This window comes from Clinocottus analis, unplaced genomic scaffold, assembly GCF_023055335.1.
Source record: "Clinocottus analis isolate CAN_PGR_092001 unplaced genomic scaffold, fCliAna1.0.p SCAF_12, whole genome shotgun sequence".
NCBI lineage: Eukaryota > Metazoa > Chordata > Actinopteri > Perciformes > Cottidae > Clinocottus > Clinocottus analis.
In genome coordinates, this window is record NW_027175843.1 from 3,915,001 (window position 1) to 3,938,686 (window position 23,686).

Sequence of the window (23,686 nt, forward strand, 5' to 3'; positions counted from 1 at the left end):
CCTCCTGTTTGTGTCTCCACCTCATGATCTGCTGAATAAAAGTTATTCAACTTCATGGTGTATTGTGAGATCATTTGAAAGAGGATTTTTAATAAAAGTGTGTTGTCAGAAAGCGACATAAGCAAAACTCCTTCACCACTGACCTCTGACCTCCTTCACCACTGACCTCTGACCTCCTTCACCTCTGACCTCTGACCTCCTCCACCACTTTTTTTTCCCAGCATCCAGCGACGCCACGAGATCAGTGCGAGACCTCCATCATTCCCGTGAGATCTCAGAAGAGAAAGCTCTCACCTGACCGAATACCGATCGTCATCATCGGGTGTGACTTCACCGCGTTAAAGTCATAATCCCGTAAGATTTCGGTAAGCTCCGCTTGATTTGGCGACACGGGGGAGTTACCGCGGTAACAGGCAAGCGCGGTCCACGAATACTAAAGCACACGTTCTGAACGCAGCAGCTGCTTTTTGGCGGGAGCGCAACAGAAGAGCAGCTGGTGTTTCTGTTTACAGCCGGACAAACTCACGCCGTTGTTTTATTTTGATAAAGAAGTCGGTAAACAGGCGGCCTTTTTCACCCGTCGCGCCACAAGCAGCAATCTCATTTCATGCTGGCGGCGCCCGGCGCGAGGAGTTTTTCCACGCAGCAGCAGCAGGACAGCAGAGTTCGGGAGCTTTGCCGAGGAGAGCTCACTGCGGCTTTCACCCCCCCGACGGATCCATTATTCCCTCAACAATGAAAAACTGATCCATTGTCACAGAAGCGACCGAAATGTCCACCCCATTGTTTTGCGGTTGTGTTTTTTAACCATTCATGTCTTTCGGCTCTCTCGTAACAAAAGCCACCGCATGTTTTCTGATATCAAGAAGATTCTTGTGGGCCGAACTCTACACTTCAGATTCCACCACTAACAGTGAAAAGTCGTGTGAACACAGCGGTCGCTATGACAGAAAATACAATCATGACTTTATATGTGTGATTTCATGCAAACCTGTATGGGTTTATAACCAAAAACTGCCCTTCCAACTATATAATGTCCATGTTTTATCTTCCATCTCTGCCAGGAGGATCATGCGCTTGCTGGCTTGTGTGCGTGCGTGACTGATTGTGCACCTCTGTGTCCGTCCCATCTGCTAATGGAGCTTTCTGCTGCGCGGTGTGTTTAGCTGGCCAGTTATACGGCTGCATGCCGAAGCATCCGTTGGTGGTTTTAGGAGACTCGCACTCTTTGAAGCCCCCTTTTTTTTTTTTTCAGCCTCACCTGCAGCTCTTCGCCGGCTCACCCTATTGATAACACAGCCGAGCGCTCGGTCGCTGGTCCTCGTCCACGCGACACCGTCGGGATAACAGTCTGCTCACTCGCCACCGTGCCAATGCTGTGCAGGCCGGCAGCTTGGCGACTCCGATTTTTGGGTTTTGGCAACATTGTGAGCCAAACTGCATAGATTGCTGCTCGTTTTTGGAGTTTGAATGACGTCGCCCTGAAGCCCGTTGGTGTCCAGAGAAGGGAGTTCGCCAAGTGTGGGGTTGTATCGCTTCAAGCACACAATCCAGCGGACACACCTGAGTGCCCCTATAGAGTGTGTTTTTTTAATCTATTTTAGTTTTTTTGGTGAGCACAAACTGTCAAAATGCTATTTCACCAAAGCACACCACATGTTTTTTTCTTCTTTTCCTGCACCGCTTTGGTATTTCAGTGATGTGGAAGTGAGAGGAGAAGCACAACTTTCCTCCGGATCTCCCCTGTTTAGGTGTTTTCACATATAGATTTGTGACTCTGCCAGTGTGCGAACACGTGTCCACACGTGTGTGTCTGTGTCTGTGTGCATATGTGTGTGTGTGTGTGTGCGTCTGCTGAGGCATTACAGGCGGCTCAGTGGATGCTGCCGTGTATTATCGGCAGATATGAGCCGAGCAGACCGGCTTGTTTGTTCAATCTGCGGCTCCACCGCTTCAAATCAAATCTCATGTAATGAGCTCTGTCGTGTGTGTGTGTGTGTGTGTGTGTGCGTGTGCGTGTGCGTGTGCGTGTGTGTGTGTGTACAAAGAATAACCATATTCAGAGAGTGCCTGTCTGGGTGTGTGTTTGTGGGAATACCGGTGACGCTGGTCCGCGTGGCTGTGAGCAGATGTTTCTGTAACACCTGCACCTGTTTTCATCACGAGAGCCAGAAGTTCAAATTTTACAATTTCAGGCAGCTGGGGCAGTACTGTTTTATAGTTATCACCTTGTTACAAATCAACACAACAAAAACAAGACGAAGGCTTTCGCCTAAGTGAAGGAGATAAAAGTGAAAAGTGACGACTCAGAAAACCAAATTCCACAGTAATTGAGAAATTCTTTATAAGTAAACAAGTGTGGACAACTGATGTTTTTCAATATGTGGTGTTAACATTTTGACTAGATTTAGTGTTTTTTAATTTAACTGATTTAGAAATAAAAAAGCGGACCCTATACCGACTACGCCAACAGTCTCAGGGAGGCGAAATGTACTCTTTAATAAAACTGTGCCTTTCACAGACACTTGTATCCATTTAGTGATTCAATAATTGACATTATTTTTCGAGCAGTCTGTGAGTAATGGAAGATTATTTGACGTCGATGCAAACAAAGGACCCAGCTCTCCCCTCCTCTAGACACCAGATGATGATGATGATGATGCTGATGGAGAGACAGGGAACCAGTCACAGTTATGCTAACATGCAAGGTTTACCTGTAAATAATTTAGCATGTTTGGGTTCCTCCTCTAGTGACCATCCAACCAAAACAGGACACAAATACACGTTTCTTTTTTTTTTTTGCTCACAATTTCTTCTAAATTCAAACCCAACAGTCTTTTACAATGAAAACACACAATGAGAAAGCCTTTTGATTCTGATGCTGAGCTTTTTTGATGATAACTGTAAGATGTTTTGATGATTTTTGTGACAGGCTTTGTCTAAATTGATAGAAAGTGAGCTGGAGACAACAGGAAGTTGTCTTTGAATGCTGCCAAACGCACATTTTTTTTAGAGTCGATTGACAGAAACAGAAAATTTGAGATGAACTCAGTCTTTTCTTCAGACGCTCTCACTCTGTAGATAATTTTCAGCCTCCATTAGTGTGGATAAAAGGGCCAAAATGAGAAGAAAAAATGGAATCCACATTAGCATGGGCATGGCTTAAGACACCGAATGACAAGGGAGGAAATCAGACAGTGAAGCGCTCGCTCTTCCTGGAGACTGATAGTGAGAGAAGAAGAGACAGTTTCCACTTATTCCCTCTCGTCTGACCCTTCCTTCACCCCGTCTGCCTCCACTCCCCCCCGACCCCCCCCCCCTCTCTCTCTCTCTCTCTCTCTCTCTCTCTCTCCCTCTCTCTCTCTCTCTCAGAGTCCAAGCACAGCTCTGGCATGTGGTTCAAACATCGCCTCCAGCGGGCCGGGTAAACATGATAGACACACAATAGAAATGGAGCACGGTGATGGGCACATCCCCCCCCCCCCTTCTTCCTCCCCCTTCCTCCCGAAACACTGTTTTAGCGAGGAACTGTTTGTGTATGTTTAGATGCCGATCGGGTCGAGTTGCCAGCTGGTGTTGCCGGTTGCCAGGTTGACTCGCGGCTGGCCTGCCCGGCTCGTCTCCAGCTGCGACTCGCCCCAGTGCCGCCTCTGTGCCACGAGCAGCACCTCGACTGGCCTTCAAAGGGCTCAGGCAGAACGACCGCGGGGTGCACTCGCCTACAAATTATAGTTGTTTTTTGTTGTTGTTTTCATCAGAAACCACAAGGGTTGACATTCTTTCGGAGACACACTCAAACACATGTGCTGATATGTGCTAAAAAAGTGAATTGATGGAAAGAAAAATCACATTAACGGCGTAGTGAAGTATAAAAAAAAGCGATTTAAAAAAAATGTCTGTCGACATGCAGCCTCGGTAAAAATGCCAATTTGATTTCACGAGTCCACGTCAAGTCTCACACGACGGATCTGTTCTCATCCCAATGTTGCACAAATAAAGGTGCTATAATAATAATTGTCATGTTCCCAAGAAGATGCTCCTAAATAATTCTGGTGACCTCCTGACCTCTGAACCCAAACACCAGAACAGTTCCTTGATGTCAATCAACTGAATCCTTACCTCGCAGTTTTGATAACCGATTCAATATTTGAGTCATTCATTCCAACACGTGCTCCATCTCGTCCAACATGAATATGTTCTGCCTGCCTCGGTCATCTTAAACTGCGAGGGGGATACAACGTTTCGGCATGTTATACAATACTCAAATGAGAGAAAGAGACAATTTATTTGTGATGAATTGACCGTTGGCTAAGTCCAACCCCTTAAACGCAGACTGGCCAATCAGAGCTCAGCCCCGACCGGGTTCCTATTTGACTTGAACAGCGTTGTTCTCAGTAAAACCACGAGCCTTCACTGTCAGTCAGTGTTCAACCACCGTCCTGTCATGTGGTCTACGATAGGAGCCGCCGCTGATCCACTGATTCGCTTTCTACCAGACTCCCCACATTTGCCACAACGTTTGAGGGTTGTTTTTTGGTTCATCCTCCACCCCCCCCCCCCTTTTTTTCCCTCCCGCTCCATTCTCCTCGGCCTTGGCATCAAATAAAGATGAAGGTGTCGCCCTAATCGACATTGTTGCCAATGAATCATTTAGCAGTGTTAGTCTAACATCGCAGATTCCAGGTCAGCGCGTCTCCCTGCTCATCCCTCTGCCAGCAGGGGTTCAGCCGGCTCGGCCCTGCCGGTCTGCTGCCGCCTGGCAGCGCTGCGTCGCTGCCGCCGCTGTTGCCAACCGGCAAACTCTTCCTCATCCCCCGGCTCCCTCTCCCCCCTCGTCCCCCCCCTGGGCGCCGAGCCCCAATGTGCGCAGGGCCCTTCCCCGCTGGAGCGGAGAAATGCTGAGGGGGCGGAATATTTCAGAGTGCATTTACCCCTCAGCTCGTTTTGGGATGGGAATCGTGCCTTTCTTGTACAAATCTGATCTGCAATTTTGCTATCGCGCTGCACTTTTTTGTTGTTGTTTGGTTAAGCACACATCTTTGGTATGGTTGTTGAGGTCTGTGTGTGTGTGTGTGTGTGTGTGTGTGTGTGTGTGTGTGTGTGTGGTTTTTGACTGTAATTTAATCCCATGTAATTTGACATTTTCTTTGTTTAGTTTCTTTGCTCGTTTGTTTTCCTCTATCCAAAATAGTTGAAACTATAAGCTTTGCTTTGCACCAGTTTTTTTCTCAAGACATTGTGCTTCTTAACAAAATGACCACAGCAGAAGACGTGGGCCTAATTACAGGATCATTATCAGGCTCATATTTATATAACTTTGCATAGTAGCCGTCTGCTCTGCGGACGGTAAAAGGTACTTTAATATAGAAACTAAATAAACTCCTGTATACTCAAGGGTGGATTTTCTAGCTTCATATAACTGCATAAGCTGATTGCTGGATGTAAAGCGCATACCACATGCGCTGTAATTTCAAATCCATCTGGGGGCTTAAAAAGGTTAATAAGCATAAAAATCGCTCACAACAACCAAGTTGAATTTAAGTTTCTGCATGAGAGAGAGAGAAAAAAGGTGAAGTTTCAGAGCATGACGATGCGCGTGTGTAATCTCTTTTACCATTATGTATGCAAGCATTTTGTATATTTAAGTCTGTGCGTCTGTGTCCGTGTCTCTGCATGTGTGTGTGTGTGTGTGTGTGTGTGTGTGTGTGTGTGTCTGTGTGTGTGTGTGTGTGTGCTGCAGTGTTTGAAGCCTGTAAAAGTAGGTCAGGAGAGGAGAGCTCCCTGGAAGACGATGTGAACTCGTCACCTTGAATCGCGTTGCAGGCTGCTGAGGGAAGAGATGGATGGATAGGAGGAAGAGGAGGAGGAGGAGGAGAATGTCCAGAAAGGACATGAAGAGAGAGAGAGAGAGAGACTGAGTTGCAGAGCATGGGGGAGTGAAGAGGACAAACAACAAGTAAAAAGATTTCAAGGTGAAAATAAGTATCAAAAATAAGTCCTCCCGACTGTCACATGTGTCCTTGATAGCTTCATTTTGTTTGGTTCAATATTTCATAGACTGCTACGAAAAGAAAAAAAAACCCTATCCCAGATGTGTCTATATTCTGGCACTTTATCCGCCCTATTAGTTCTCCTACACCATGCACCTTTTACGTAATGGTCACAGTTGCTTCACATGAAAGTCCCTGATGGTGACAGCGCTCCTCCACCAGTAGCCTGAACGTGATCACACTAGAATAAGGGGACACGTTGTCCCGAGGACACATTTACAAAGTCAACAAATGATGGAAGATGGAGAAATGATGGCGCGTGACATCATAATCGAAACCCTTGATAGGCCATGACAGCGCCGGGGACTCGTGTACAACGAGAAAGAGGATCCGGATTGGGAGGATGAAGGGGAGGATGAGTAAGGTGACGAAACATGAACGCACTGACTGAGGGATGTTTGAACTTTTCAGTGACGAAATGTCACATGTAAATAGCGTGTAACAAGGAGTCCCTCGGTCTCTTCGCACAGCGGGCTTGTTCTTGTCGTTTGGCTTCGGACACGGTAAGTCAATCAACATGAAGGTCACTGGGAATGTGGGCATGCTGTTTGTCGGGGAGCTGAGACACAGACGCTGTCCCCAGTGTACGCATTTTTTTAAAAAAACCCTGTTTTTTAGGGCCATGTGTGACCAGCAGAGCCATGCCGCCACATCGTATAACTGCGCGGTGTCATATGTCATCTTCTGCCCTCACTATGTGTGTAAGTGAACTTGTATTGATTTTTTTTTTATGGGATTTTACGGGGGAAAAAATGGATGATAAAGATTACAAAACGGTTACGATATTGTAACCCTGGTTCTATGAGCACAGTCTGAACCCTCCTCTGGACTCTATGGGTAATACTCTGCTCCGATCATGAGCATGCACTGGTCTACTGAAAATTAGCATAAGTGTAGCCAGCCAATCAGGACGTACCAGCCCGAATACATACAGATACCACACAGTGTAGAAGGTCATTGCGAACAGTGAGGGCCCTCTTCGGTAAATGCCTCCGCTGTGTGTTTAGAACCAGGGTTATAATATAGTAACACATATTCTGCACTCGCCTGAGATAGGAGCTATCAGCGTAATAACCTCCGGTGTCTTAAAACGTGCATTATCTCTACTAACCAACAGGGGGCGACTCCTAAGTCAGAATGTATAGAAGTCTATGAGAAAATGTGTCTATTTCTCTCTTGAGTTATTGCCTCAATAAACATTGTAAACATGAGTTCATGGTTTCAATCTCTAGTTTCAAGTCTTTAGAGCCAAAAGGCACACAGCTGTATAACCCTCCCCTGAAACAATGCAGTGTATGAGGGTATAAAAGGCCGGGCATGCTTTGCATGTCCGCTCCGTCACATAAGTGAATGTGCCAATATGTCAAGCACATCAGTATAAAAGCATTGTATGAATGAAATCCATTTGCAGCGCACATAATTCAAAGTACAACACACACAAATACCCCTGTTCTTTTGTAAGTCCAATTTGAGCAGAAACAAATGTACCGGGACAGGACCGTCGACTGTTACCATGGTGATAAGTTGGCGGTAGGCTGTGCTTCCTGGGATTCACGTAGAGGTCGTCACAATTTTAAGGCTTCGCTGAATTAAACAACTCCGCACGCAGAGACCGAGGAGGAGAAGGGGGGCTTAGAAACCCTGGATTAGCGAGGCTAAAGAAGAGAGAGCAAAACCCATTCGACCTGCTCAGTCGTGAAACATGATCGAGTCGCATTTAGCGAAGTTAGAGAACAGAGAAAGGCAGGAATGAAGAGGGGAAGAAGGAGAGGGAGAGATTATTTAGATGGAAGGAGAGAGAGGTGAACAGAGGATTCTTCCTGTGTGCTGGAAGGAGGTTTCCTTCATCGCTTGTCTCGGTCAACACCTCAACGCCCCTGTCTCAACACATCACCGCGACAAACACAAAGAGGCACAGATTGGACCTGCATGTCTTTGGATGTCGGGGGAATATTAGGAGCTTTTGGGATGAACGTGTTTTGGTTTGGTGAAGGCATTGAAAAACTAAATAATATCAATATTTAAAATTGAGTTGAGGTGTCCGCATCCGATGCATACAAATTTGCAGGGGGAGAGAAAAGAAGAGGAAAGCTACGCGGATGTCACAGTAGAAGTCGAGTAGATGGGAGAAAATTACAATTTCTATTGTTGACATTTCAAGATTGGCTTGACATTTAATTAATTAAAAATCTTACTCAATAAGCTGAATACAAAAGTCTTTTCTTTGGACAGTCTGGCCCTCTATCAAACATCCCAACAAGAAAATAACATAACAGACATATGATTTACAGTACAAATTTTATGAAACTCACAACTAAAACAGCACATGTGCAGTATTTACCGCGTCAGTTATTAAGGTGCTTTAAGGTAAAGGTACATTCAACAGATAACACGACACATTGATCTTCAGTTCTGACTTCAGGATGTATCTGGAAAGTACAAATATTGTGATGGGAACACCCAAAGTTGCATGTGATTATTTGGGGAAAACGCTCTGGTTGACAATATCTTTCTTCAAAACCACGAGATAGATTCATGGATACGTATAAAGAGGTCCCACCTGTGGTCCGCTATCCAAACACAGCATATAGCACTAATACATTCTGGTGGTTCTGAAATGATTTGCTATTCTGGAACAGAATAAAACGTCAGGTTAATGAGAATGAAACAGCGAGATGAGAGACAGAAGCTCAACTCGGACGGCGAGAACCTCAAAATTAAAAGAAAAGAGCCTTAAGGGAAGAGAATAGTGATGGAAAGAATGTGGAGAAAGAAAGAGAGAAGGAAGAAAAGGTTGTCAAACGAGACATGAATTGATTCATATTTTCCCGACGAGGGCGTTTCTAGCTGCTCTGAGCCGACATGAAAAATGGTAAAACTGCTCGTCTGAACGCTTTTGCTGCACGCTACGCCTGCGACAGACACGGAAACAGGTGGAGCAACTGAAGAGAAGATCACGCAAGGAAAGTAAATTCCATCACTTTGATGGAAAGATACAGATAGTCGTGAGTGTATTGACCATTGGCCAAAAAGCACACAATATATTGATATCGACACTGTGACGCCGTCAGTGAGCACAAACAACAGATTTAACCAAAAGCTATACAGATGATGTCATCAGTTCAGTTCGGTCTTCTTGACATCGTAGCTGAGATTTAAAAAAAAAACATCTTATATAATCAATTAACAGGCAAAATGTTGATTCAACGTCCACCATACAGAAAATATTTGCCATAAACCCCATTTGATGTCTAGATACTCAGAGATGGCCACAGTTCAGATGGTCAGCACAACCACCACCACACACACACACACACACACCCCTCGGTCGAGGAAGCATTTAGAGTCATCAGAAATAGGAGGACAGAACCCGCTTCTCCCCATTACCGATGCGGTGTATGTGCGAGCACTAATTAGCCTCCATTACCTTGGATAAGAGCTGCAGAGAAGAGCATCAAATTTTAATGAGCCTCTCGTATCCCCTCAGAATAAGTGCTGCATCGAACTCTCCCTCTCTCACACAGACGGGAGCGGTGCGTTCAGAAAAATGGGAAAGGTAGTCGATGCGAGTGATATCGAGTCGAGGGACAACGTCGTGTCCACTTAAATAGATCCGCCTGTTGTTGGCTGAAGAGACACTTGTAAGATGCAGAAACTGTTTAGAGGAAACATGCCCCCTCTGTGGGTGTCATTTAAATAAATTCTTTCGGGAATCGCAAAAAGAAAACAGCTAGCGGTGCCTGTGGCAGTGATGGCACAGTCCAGAAAAGTATATCCAGGTTTTTTATCATCAATATCTGCAAGAGCAACGGGTTTCACTCACTGCTCCGTGTGCCGGCACTTTCATGAACAACGTGCTGAGCGTGGAGTCATAACCGCTAATATTTGTGATTTGTATTCTTTTGACTATTCAAGCTCATCTTGCTCTGTAGTCTGCCGGCTCTCATACAGCGTTTGGAATTAGGAAAAGTGAACGCTCTGCCCACGTGATCATTAACCAAGAAGTGTTTCGGCCGCATAGTAGACACAGTACCGGCGGGAGAGGGGCGGGGGTCAAGCACGCGTCGGTGTTTCCTCCAGGAGTCCGCTGGTCACGAAACCAGAAGTCAACATTGATTTATTTGTCATGGAATTAGTGTATTTAAATAGTGACCCTTGTCTAGTCATTTTAACCCAAACCACAATATTTTCCGAAACCTCACGAAGTATTTCAGGATCTTTTCCTTAAGCTAACTAAGTATTTCAGCAGGATCTTTTCCTTAAGCTAACTAAGTATTTTAGGATCTTTTTCTTAACCTCCCTTAGTATTTCACAATCTTGTAAGGGTGACTGTCTCAGTGTTTGGCATTCCCGTCTTTCAATCAGAGGATTGCTGGTTCGAGCCCCGGCTCCGCTCGTCCTTGTCGTTGCATCCTTAAGCAAGACACTTAACCTCTTATTGCTCCACATTGCTGTGTCTACGCTGCATAGAACAAAAATGTAAGTCGCTTTGGATAAAAGCGTCAGCTAAATGTAATGTAATCTAAGTATTTCACAATCTTTTTCTTCACCAAAGTACGTTTTTTATGCTATTTTTCTTAACTCAACTAAGCATTTCATAATCTTTCACTAAACCTCACTAAGTACTTCACAATCTTTTCCCAAAACATAACTTATTGCAATCTTCTCCTGAACCGAACTTAGCAGTTCACCATCTGTAGTTCACCTAGTGTTTAAAAAAACTACTATTTTAGTGAAAATGTATGTGTTCATTAATCACTGAGCATAAACGAGATTTGAAATATGCTGCACAAGTTTTACGAGAGTAAACTTTTGATGTAGTTTTGCTGTTGTTTGCTTCAATCCATCAAGACCTTTCTATGTTTTTTGTTCCTGGTTCACATGGGAGGACGCAAGGAAAACAATGTTTTCTTCACAAATTCCGGCTGACACGAAGTGAATAATTGATATGCATTTTGTGGGTGAAATATTGCTTTGAAGCTTCATCAATGCTCTTCAGTCTGAGACATTACCTCAAGGAGTTGACCACAATGATTAAAGGCTTCAGTTCACAAAGAATCCGAGCAGCAACAAAGATTTCTGCCGGAAATCCAAGAACTAATGCAGCGTTATCTTGATGCCAGGATGTCAAACTCCAGAATAAAAAGATGAAATAGACAGTCAACATTCATGTGCATGGTATACTTGGTATACCGGATATTAATTCCATCATTGAATGATCTATTAAAAAGGAGCTTGAGGGGACATTTTCAAATGTCAAATGTTTTATCAGAAAAAGTTTAATTAAATTATTAATAAATCAGGGAAATTGCTGTTGGCCTGCTGATTGAGTTTCTGATAAATTTGTGTTCATTTCGATATTTCCTTTAATTTTCCTTTTCACGCAGAACAAATAAAGACATTTCTCTTCATTTAAGACGGTACATGTGGGTTTTTTTTTCTTCTCTCCGTCAAAATGTTGTATTATTAGAATATTAATTGGAATCAGAATTGATGAAATGTCAAAGATACCCAACCCGGGAATGATGGCATCTGGCGAGGTTTGAGTTCATTTATTGCAACCCTGTTATGACACTTGCACCGGTATCGACCGAACGACGTACTTCAAACCGCCTCTAGAAGAAGTTGATCAAAAACTGTGACATTTTCCATGTGAGGCCTCTGCTGTGCAGGATTGTGAAGTGTTTGATGAGTATCTGATAAACCTTCATACTGACCAGCACACACTCCACAGACAGAGCGTCTGCCTCCTGGGCCACTAATGGACACAGAGAGCAGCAGAGATCAATACAACCAGACACACACAGCTGCCTGAGAGAGGAAGTGGTCTAACTGGAAGGGATTAATGGACCTTGCTGGTGCCTTTACTTTGTATTGCAAATTGTGTCCTAAGTTAAAGAGGGGAATTAGGCATTTGTGTGCGTGTGCGTGTGTGTGTTTGTGTGTGTGTGTGTGTGTGTCTGTGTGTGTGTGTGTGTGCATGCTTGTTAACATAGTGCACATATTTCCAGTGTTGGTAATGTCATATGCTCCCTTTCTTCAGCAGCAGCTGAACATATGAATATATCATATGAATATATGTCAAAATTAAAGCCTCAGTGAGACGGAAGCGAGAGCCTCTTTATCTTCTGTACTGTGACGTATAGAAGATAGAAATGAAATTGTTATTATATTATTATATCCAGTGAAACGAGCAGTGTACAGTTAGGAGATGGATTCATTGCATTTGATTGGACTGCGTATTAGTGGGCGGAGCTACAGGACCATGACTCCACACCTCCCTTGTCGTTAAAGGTTGCAGATCGATTGATGGATTAATGCCATGGTACTATTGGTTATTATTGGTACTATTTTACATAAGCACACTTTGTATTCTGTTTTCCTGAAAGAAAAGTTCATGTTAAAAAACAAAGAAATTCACTTTAGAACTTACTTTGCATGTACTGTTAAATAGCTGCATAATATTAATGATATTAAAAATTTCCTAGCAGACAAGACATCTGTGAGAGCCCGAAAATATCTGTGAAGATAGACTGCAGTTTGTCTAAGAAACACTTTGTGAGTAACGAGCGCTGCAGTCAGGCTCAGGGCTAAAATAATGATGTAAAACATAAACGCCGTAACAGGAAGCACGTCACTTTAAAATGCCGGAAAATACTCAAACACTCGCAAGGAAATTGAATGACATTGCTGTAAAATACAACTCAAAAACAAGCGGCACATGAATGCAGATAACTCTGAATCTCCACGGCTGCTTAGGAGTAGCGAGCGAGGAGTCGGCGAGCTGTCGGTGGCAAAACGACACAGCCAAAAAAAGGTGTTTGAGGAAGTGTGAGTCATTGCCACCGCCAGAACGGTGCAGCCAAAACAACACCGTTAGCTATAGCCGAATGTGAGATTAGCCGTGGAGGGACACAGAGGTGCACAGTCACTCACAGACGCACACGCGACTGATGGCGTGAGGATATTGAGCTGAAGCATTACTTCATCACTTCCTTCATCCGTACAACTCAACGTACATCACCTCTGTGAGCTACTTTAACCCTTCAACCACAGCGACAGGAACTATATTACACTATTATACGGTGAAAGTGTATTGTGTGATGCATTTGCTCGTTTTCTGCTCTTTCTGTTCGTTGCAAACTTCACATGGGCGCTGAACTTCGAGAGACCTAAAAAACTTATCTTGGACGTGTAATCCATCAGTGAAAAACGAAGAAAGACAAACTCCCAGATTACCTTTTTAATAGCTCGCTAACTCCCTAATTTAATTTGTTTGGCGAGGACACAGGAGCTCGCACGAGGTGGCGACACGTACAGTTCAGCGTGAGTTTTCTGACCACGACACCGTTCCCTGTGGGGGGGTTGACATTAATTATCTTCATCTGCCGGTGCCCCCTCCTGCTTGTCTTCTCTATTACTTGTCAGTGGAATGGATCAAAGTCATTACAAATGAGTTTGTGTTCGCCTGGTTTTCACAGGAGTTCAATTACAGCGTATAGATCTACTTTCAGCTAATGTTTTCTGAAGACAAACAAAGCGCCGAACTTAATGAGCAGCTCGCTAGAACAAATTTGGACTAAATTGAATCAGAGCGCGCGCTGGTTGCCCGCCCATGCCGAGTCTCCTGCAGACGCGGTCGTTTGTCAGTGCCACGGGAGTGACGGCGTTAACGTGACTCCAAAACAAAATCTGGCCGTGTAACGAGCTCGGGAACCTGGTTATGAAATGCACAATGTAATTATAAGTCATTTTAAGACTCATAGCAATTATTGTTAGCTATCATCAGCCGCACAAAGCAGGAGCCACTCAACTGATGGACTGGAAACTGCTCCCATTTGTCACTGTCACGCACACACACTCACACACAGGAAAATACACAGTAATGCACACGCATACAAATAAACACAAATGCAATCAACTACACAACAACACAAAGGGTCTCCGCACAAAAAACAGCTTTGCTCAGCTATTCAAACAGGCCTGGCCCTTGGGTCATTGTCAATGGCAGTCAAGCAATTAGAGCTTTGTTGGCGGGATAAAGAAAGCCGATATCTTCCTTCTACATTGCTAGCTAAGACATTTCAGAGTTACGTCCTTTGAAGAATAGGCTGAATAATGTCAGTGAAGCAAATAGACACTTCTGGTTATTAGTCAAACTTTAACAATGGAGTTTCTTGTTGTACAGTTTGAAGCGGCAGCTGCCACTAAAGAAGAAACAAGTGTTTCCGACGGCCATGGCAAAAACATCGCTGTTTTCACTTACACTCTATGGGCAACTACAATGAAGCGAGGTCCAACTATAGATCTGCATCCACACCAAAATGTACTCCTAAATCTCCACGCTTCAAACCCTGCTGCTCTAGGTACTCCTCTGGCGTCTCGGACGTGGCCGGGACAGCATGGCCGTAAACCTCCGTTGGAAGTTTATTTTGGAAAGAGATTGTGTGAACGTAACAAGCTGGAACTGTACGTGTCCTGGGAGCTCTGCAGTTTTCTGTTGTTAAGACACCAGGCATGTCAACGAGCAGAAAATTGTCTCGTAGGTTTTGGAAACGATTATGTTTGGGTTCAAAATAAATGTCTATTGCGTCAAATAACTCCGTTCACGTAACCGGGTGTTAGCAAGTCCGGAAGTTACGCTAGAAAGCTGCGGTAAAAGAACTCACAAGTAACTTTCGTTCACATGGGACATGAATCATGGTCTCCCGGGTGCAAGTCCTGTGTTTGACCCCCTGTACTACACAGGTGTTCTGGCTATTTCATTCATACCACTTGTCCTGGCCGTGTAATAATGACGTAGAGGGGTTTACGTTGAAGGCAGCTGAAAGCAGAGCGGTGCCCCAGACCATCGGTATCAGACACAGAGATGAACCCTGACCACCGACTCGAGTGAGAACGAGTTCCCCGGAGACACTCGGACAAAAGGAATACCGCTAAATCTTCTCTTCGTCATATTTTGAGAAGGAAGTGAAGGAGAGGGACTGACAATCCAGTTATATTCCAGCTGGTTTACCTCAGACGGGTCGCACGAATAAATGATAGTTAATCAGTGACACACTGACGTAGTAGAAGAAACTTCGATTTTTGTCAAATGACATAGTTTTTACATACATACATAAAATTTCATCTCTGCTTTTAACCCATCCATAGCAATTTATGAGCAGTGAACTGCTGAAAAGTGCAACTATGGGTTCAGTGTCTCGCTCAGGGACACTTTAACATGCAAACGATGGGGAGTCTGGGGAATCGAACCGGCTTCGGGGTTTCAGGACAACCACTCATCCCCATGAGCTACAGCCGCCAATGTTCTGATTATTAATGAAATAATCAGAGTAAAAGCGACTGAGGTCGGCTCTGACTGCAGGGTGCATGATGTCCCGTCGCCGCCTCTCGTCCTCTCAGCTCTGATGTGTCCGCGGAACATTTAGTACAAAAACACTGGAAATCCTAATTAGTTTCCTGGTGATTTCAACATGAGCGTGTCTCCTCTCTTTTATTTTTTTTATACCATGAGGCAGACACAAAGACATTCGTTACTGCCTCCATGGATACTGTCGGCTAGGTAACAGGGGGAAAACGCTTTATTGCACTACTCTAGGTATATAATTCATAACGCTTGATGGCTCATTGTCTGTTGTTTCAGTTTTTTTCTTTCTTCTGCCAGAAAAATACACTGAGGATTCTCTTTGTCTTTTTTTATTAGGAGAAAAATACAACCATATTCTGGGTGATCTTTCTATCGCTCTGTGGGCTTCCTCCAGACCACCCGTGTGTGTGTGTGTGTGTGTGTGTGTGTGTGTGTGTTGGTGTGGGGGTACACTCACCTTCACCCATTTCCTTGACCCAGTTTCAATGTTGTGTCTCCGCTGCCCCCTTTTTAAAGCTGAAGGAAAAGAAATCCCATTTAAATCCCCCCAACATGTCTGACCTTCTCTGCTGCCCTCACACACACACACACACGCACACAAACACGCACACGCGCCCGCACACGCACACATACACAGCATGTTGTCGTCTTTCTGCCTGGCTTCACCACAGAATTTTGGCAGAACAGTTGAATTATTCAGTATCAACCCCCTCCACCCCTGCCAACACACACACGCACGCACACACACACACACACGCACACACAAAGACACTGTCCCTCCATCCTCAGGTCTCAGTGTGAAAGAATAGCTGGTGCTTTGGTGCATCGTGGCCTCTGTTAAAGTTCCAGAAGTGCGTAGCCACTCACATGCACCACAACTAAAAGCAGCCTGTTTTATATTTTATGCATTTACATATTTGAATACTGGAATAATGTAGACCGAGGTTATCAGAGGACGGTTGGATGGATCGTTCAACAGACCATTGGACTTTGCCAAACTACAATAATTAGCTTCCTTTCACCACCACTGTGCCCTCGCGTTGTCAAAGTACTCAGTTTAACCCCAAACAAGTTTTAGTGTGCGTTAGCCGAACCAAACCTTCACCATAGTTTATAGAACAGTTGTATAAAGGAATTAACAAATGATGTTCTCCTGCTGTTAGGGGTTTCTGATAAGAAAGTGGCAAGAATTATTATATTATTACATTTCATTTGGAGGACTTGTCCAGCTGTGTTGCAGCAGTCCCAATGTCCACTTTGCATATGAAATTTCAGCAATCAATTCAAATCCTTAATGGAAATGTGTCTCATGTAGAACAGGCCTGAAATCTGTTGAAGACGCTGTGGAGCCTCGACGCCACCGAGCCGCTCCGGGGAGCGCTGGCTTTCCGTTACGGAGGGCTAATGTGACAGTTTCAAAGGAAACCTGTGAGCCTGTGAAATGTAATTTTTCATATTCTATTTCCAGTCGTCATCCCCCCCCCCCACCGCATGACAAATAAACAAAATGAACCGACCACTTCTGGACCTAACTATACTTGCACTGTTGTGCTGTCTTGTCATCTTTGTTCCCCGACATGCTTTTTCTTTCTTGACAGCGAAGCTCTCTCCGTCTCTGGGTTGTTATTTTGGTTTGCTTTCTCCCCTAAGGCCAAGCTTATCAGTCAGACCCTGAAGTATTGACGCCAAAAAAAAAAAGAATCCCAGTCTGGTTTCTATGCGCTTCTCAGCAGGTGGCTGCACAGAAACACACACACACTCACACACACACACACACACACACACACACACATGTACACACATTTCAATGGTGATGTCCTGAGGGACAACAGCGAAGGAAGAAAAAAAAAAAACAGAAAAATAACACCACTTCTGCCTTGGCTCGTATGGAATTAAAGAGCTTTCTGTCTTCTGTTTCAGATTCTTATTTAACCTCCAGCAATCCTTCCAACAAGACAGATTTTGTAGCCTGTGGTTCATCACAACACACACACACACACACACACACACACACACAGATACCTAATAGATGAAGCCTTGGCTACCAAACACTGCAGATGTCACCGCTGGGCTGATGAACGTTCGGTCTGCCAGCTTACAGCTCTGATATAATTACTCTCACTGTCGACATACGGCCAAATATGTCTTTAATTCTGAACCCACAACCGCTTCAAAGTAGCAAAACAGATGTAAGCAAAGTAGCTGTTAATGTTGAACTCGCATCTGAAAACATCAGCGCCGCCTGAACCGGGACACAAGCGACAGAACGTTTGGAAGTGAAAGACAAGTTGGTTTTTCTCCCCTTCTGAAGATATTTCCTACATCAAGAGGCTTCGTCATTTCTTCTCGCTGGTATCAGTCCCGATTATTAGTATTTGTGAAGAGAATTGAATAGAAATAAACCAAAGGCTGCTACCGCCGTACTTGTGTGATGTACACGTGTGCGTCTGAAGAAGAGCAGCAGATGGTCGTTTTATGTCCCGATAGCATCTTTCCTCAGAGTGTTCAGACCTCAAAAAGACAAAATCCAAAGGACCCGTGGCAGTTATTCAGGCAGAGATGTAAGAAATACAAGCTAAGTACCTGTGGCATTTATTCAAATGAAGGACAGATGGTGCAGAGCAGATAGAGCAGCGGCTGAGGGAGGAGATAAGGAAACTCTGTTTGGTGTCCTGATCTGAACTCCTCTGTGTGTTGCTGGACAGTTCAGAGGACTTGAACCTCTGGCAGTGTTCAGCACATATTCCCTGTGACTGATCTCAGAGACCGGTGTGTGTGTGTGAGTGTGTGTGTGTGTGCGTGTCCTACACAGGACAACAAGTCAACTTTGAGTTGTTGCTCTGTAAGAAGTTACGTAAGTTCTTTTAACTGAAACCGATCTTTTAAGTCGCTCACGGCCAAACCAAGTAGTTTTGTTCCCTTAACTTAACTTTAAATGATTTACATTCCACCAAAAGGTATCGTCTTAGTCATTTCCAGGATGTCTGTAAAGATGTTTTCTTTACATTAAAGGCATTGCCATTTATAGCCTTAATAAAACAGCTTAAAAACATTTGAGATTCAAGAAGTGAATTGCCGCCCTTTGAAGGAAGCGAGACATTTTTATCGTTAAAGGTTTTTTATTCAAAATTGATGAAGCATTATATTGTCTGGTTGTGTATGTCTGCTCATCTCTTTCACTCTTGAAAGCAGTAAAAAAAAACACGTAGCTGGTATTCTGGTATTGTTTTTTAAAAACACAATCTCTCCTCTGCCTCCTGTCTAGATCCCGCTGCAGATCGAGAGGAAGCCAGTGAAATGTTGGGCAGAACCAAACAACTTATATACGTTTCCCATCATTAAACTCTGGGCGAGAGTCGTCCTTCCATTTCCCTCTACGTCCACATTCAAATCCAGATACGCTCCACAACGGAGCTTTCCACAAAACTGGCATGCCGGCAACGCACAAAGCGGGGGAGGAGACGACGAGGACAGATGAGGGATGGGGGGAGGATTCAAGGACGGCTGGGAAAATGAAAGATGGAAGGACGGATTGAGATGGAGATGGAGATGGAGAGATGGAGATGGAGCGCAGACAGGAGGTGAGGAGGCGGAAAGCAGTTTGAGAACTTTCTGCACAGCGGAGACTTTCAGAGGAGCAACTGGGCATGTGTGTTCACGTTGTGTCTATCCATGTGGAAACCCGTGCGAATGTGTGTGTAGGTGTGTGCGTGGGCGTGCGGGTGGATGCAGTTTGTGTGATGAGGCTTCTGGTTCACAGGAATTTGGAAAGAAAAGCACCAGAAGCACAAACTAGAAAACTGCATTTTAGAAGATTTTTCACAAGCCTCCCCCAGCCCGGATTCTGCTTCGCATGACCTTCATTGGAGAAAGAAGCGAAGTCTTCCAGTAACATGATGTCATCTCTGAATAAAACATGTCGGAGCAGAGCAAGAGTTCTCTGTTGGAGGAATGATCTCATCGCTTTACAGGAAAAAACTCTTCTACTCCTGGGCACACAGAGATTCAACGTTAGTGTCATCACACCATATCACATCAGATTTAAATATATACTGTGACTTCATTCAAAAGGACGTGCACACACACACACACACACACACACACACACACACACACACACACACACGCATGACTCATAACACATCAAATTTTAAAGATACACTACCTGATTGAGTCAGATTGTTTTAAAGGTCTCAACAGTTGCACCACGTGATTTATTTTCCACTGGTGAAGTTTCAAAACTGGCCACTAGCTGTTCCCCCCTGTCCTTATGCTAAGCTACGCTAACAAACGCATGTTTCTGTTGCATTTCTCTGTTGCCCCGTGCAGTCCTACAGCTGCATAAACTTTCTGAGAGGCAAATACACGTGGAGGATATTATTCAGGGCTCGTGTCGACACGCAATCTATTTTGTTCCACGTGTGAACTGAAACGTAAGGACCGCATGAAGCGTTTCTTTTCACGCGGTTCTGGCTGTGAGATCTTCAAAAGTCGTCGGTTTGTTTATTTGCCGGTGCCGGACATACGCATGCACACTCTCACAGAAATGCAAAGGTGGCGATGGAAGCGTGTCGTGCACCCCGGCTCACTCATTTGGCCTTGGCACAAGATATCGCGCCGCAAAAATGATTACCACGAGTGATGTGAAATCACACCCGAGGCCGAGCGCCGCGGGTGCCCGAGGACCGGAATGCTAACGGCGCCTCGTCAAAATAAACATTTTTTTTTTAAAAGATGAGGAAAAGACGATAACGTAAAGAAGAAAAGCCGATCAAAGCCGGCAAACTGACGTCTGAACTCGCTCAATCAATTTCCCCGCTGATTGTTTTAGCCGAGCAATCAAGCTAATGAGAGCCACGACGAGGAATTGAACACGCGGTGATTACAGGAGTACATCTCGACCTCCCGCTTACGCACAGGAAGTGACACGCGAGAGAGCAGGCGCTAGTTAATTACTATTGACCCTCCACCGCCGTCCCACCAGGCGTCAGCCTCAGTCCCTCCCGATGCTAAAATAATTAATGCCGTCATCCCCCGGGTCCCTGTAGCCATGGCGATGAGAAGATTCCCCCCCCCCCCCATCCTCCACCTCCCCCACACCTCCTCCGGGAACCCCCCTGGTTGTCAAGCAACAGTCAGCCAATGAGGAGTGCATCTGTGTGTGTGTGTGTGTGTGCGTGTGTGTGTGTGTGTGTGATTGTTCTGAATGATTTAAGGTATTGCTTCAAGCTGCAGGTGAAAGGGTTCAGTTAAGTTCCAGCTCCGTCTATAAAATGGCCCGTCCTGGGATGCTTACTAAGGAAGAATCAGCTTGAAAAATAAGGGTTCATTTGATGTAAAGCAGGAACACTGAAACCATCTATGGCTTTAGTTTCCAACATTCATTGGTTTTCTTCTTTCCGTCAAAAGTACACACACATCATCATGCTGGAATATTCAAATCCCTTTTGCATTTTCTGCGAAAGTGATTATCATCACTAATACGGAAACTTGCTAAATGAGAAACATAATTGAGATCGGTTTTGCCACACAGATATTGTGAGGCGATCAGTATGGGAATCATTATTGACATCCAGGAGACAATATGTTCCATTCAAAAAAGATTCTGTTGCACAATATCGACTCACATTTGAGGAGGTAGCGATAGTCTTCAACAGATGTTAATGCAGCTGCTCCACTGGAAGCTGGGCAACGTGATCGGTTACAGGACCGTCATCTCGATTCTGAAGGATGAACAAGTGAAGAGTCTAAACCAGAGGGCAACGATAGTAGAGAAAAAGCCCAGTGTTTTCAATGAAGATATATTTGTCATCTTTTCATTTAATTTATTATTTTTATCCAAAAAACTGATCGTGCCTTGTCCTTCAAGAATTCAATTTACATCCATAAAATGTGTGTGTGCGCCGTGAACACTTTAAGTGCCACTCAGCACAATTAGGTCTACAGCTCCTGTGTGCGTCTTCCCATTGGCTGCGGCCTTGTGAAGGTCCTGGAGCAGCTCTTGAGTCGCTGTTGAATCAGTTAGCAGCTGAAATAAAAAACAACAGTAAAGAGATGTCAAACGGGATCATATATGACGCAACACTTTCATTTGTCCCCTGTGGCTGATCAATAGTTATTAGGAAATCCCCTGAAAAGAGCTTTCAATAACTCGCACCAGCAAATCTGGGAAATGTAGCTGGAAGTGGCTATGCTAGGCTACAAGTGATATACAGTCTGCTGCGATGCACCCACGTGTTCCTGGAGAATATGTTATTTCCAAACCGTGGGTCTACAGCCTCAGGCTCTCCACAAGATTTTGAGCCTCGCTGCAGGGATTTGCTCCCATTCGGCCACACGAGTATTAGTGAGGACCGACACTGATGTTGGGTGATGAGGCCTGGCTAACAGTGAGCAGCGCCAGAAGGGGCGGAGGGTAAGGAGTCCGGTAAGGCCAATCTAGTTTTTCCTCAACAAAGAAACATTTCTTTATGGACTTTGTGCGTGAGGGGCAGTGTCATTTTTAAAGCAAAAATTGGGAAAAATTAGAAACACACTACTGTTAGCGTTAAGATGTAGCTTCATTGGGTCTAAGGGGCAAGGTGCATGTAACAGAATTCGGTTCCCATACAACAAAACTGCTTGTCAATTAACTCTCTAGCGACGTGTAATTACTCCCATGTTACATTTATTTTTGATGGATCACACTTACGTTTTGAACGTAGAGCAAGTCGGGGTCGGTTAAACAAACACAGGACTTTCACCCAGGGGAAATTTAAGTTGAACGTTTTAGTTTGGATTTAGTTTGTAAGTGCAGGCTGCTTACTTGACACAGCCATGGTCTAAGTTTCAGGGCGTCAAAAACAACGTCCAACACAACGTCCAATACAAACACACAAGGGCGTAGATATTACGCTCTGAGAAACGGACGTGGTACCAATAGCTAGAAGTCCACTACGGGCAAGTGGCAGCGGCAGTGGACAGGTTAACAAACACAGGACTTTCACTCAGAGGTCCAGCTCACGTCTCCCGTGAGAATCCAAAAGTTGAGTGCAAGCCAAACCATGGTGGGGTTTTTTTCTAGTCGTCGTAAGACAGAAATGTATACCGACAGTTTCCTGGCAGAGCGTCTTTATCCTCATGAGCCATATTAGCAGCACTTGTTCATCTTGCACCATTTCAGTTCACACTGAATCTTGTTTCTTTTCTCCACAGTAATCTCTTCACTCTGCACATCGGTCCGTTGTCCTCTCCTTCCTCCGCTGTCACTTCTGTCATACTGCACTGGCTTTTACGGAGTGAATCGCTATGAATATGGCGGCAAAGAATTTGGGACTTGAAATGCACTTGAAAAGGATTATGGAACACTTGACATTTGTGTGTATGTGTGTGTGTGTGTGTGTGTGTGTGTGTCCCAGGGGGATCAGAAGGTGTCCTGGTGGTCCTCTGTTTCCTGTTGGACCCTCTAATCCTTTTAAATCAGCTTTGTTAATCCCACTTTCTTCTCACAGCTGCTTGGGCTTCATGCAGGCACATACAAGTGTTCTTCCCACTGTGCATATGGGCTGCATTTTCTGCCCGCTTCAAAGGAACACATTTCTTTCAGAATACGCTTGTTTGCTGGTTTGCAGAGACGCAAGATTAGAAGATCGATATCAGTTTCCTCTGCGTGCATCCAGTGCAGAGATTGAGAAACACTGAATGCATTAACATTGGGCGAGAAGCGGCGAACACCCCGGACAGGCCGGGAGCAGATCGTGATCTTGTGATCTTGCCTTGATTTTTGGGTAAAAATGAAGAATGGAAAAAGCTTGTGCATTGTGTCTGATTTACCTTGAAAGTGTCTTTAAAAATGCAAGAGGTTTGTTGAATGAATGGAACAGAAATGCAGAGAAAAGGAAGGATGAGTGGATGTGAGATACAAAAGCGGCACCGCAGCCGCTCCCCAGCGCTACCACTGGGATTTCTTCTTTCGTTTGCAACTTTGCCCTTTTTCTCCTTCACCTAATCTCTCTGAAATATTCCCTCCCAACTCTCACACCACCACCACCACCACCCCCTCTCCCCTTCTTCCCAAAGATCTGTTTATGGAGGCAGAGTCTTTGAACCCCAACAGTCTTTATAGTTCAGAGGCTGTGAGATGGCAGCTGCTAATGTCAATGCTAATGACGCTTCCCCAACCTGGCGAAGCATCGTCCAAGGTGCCAACAGTCCTGAATCCTCATTTCGGAAGTCAAAGTCAGATGAGGTGAAGGTTTTTCTGCGGTGTGGGGGAGGGTTTGAGGTT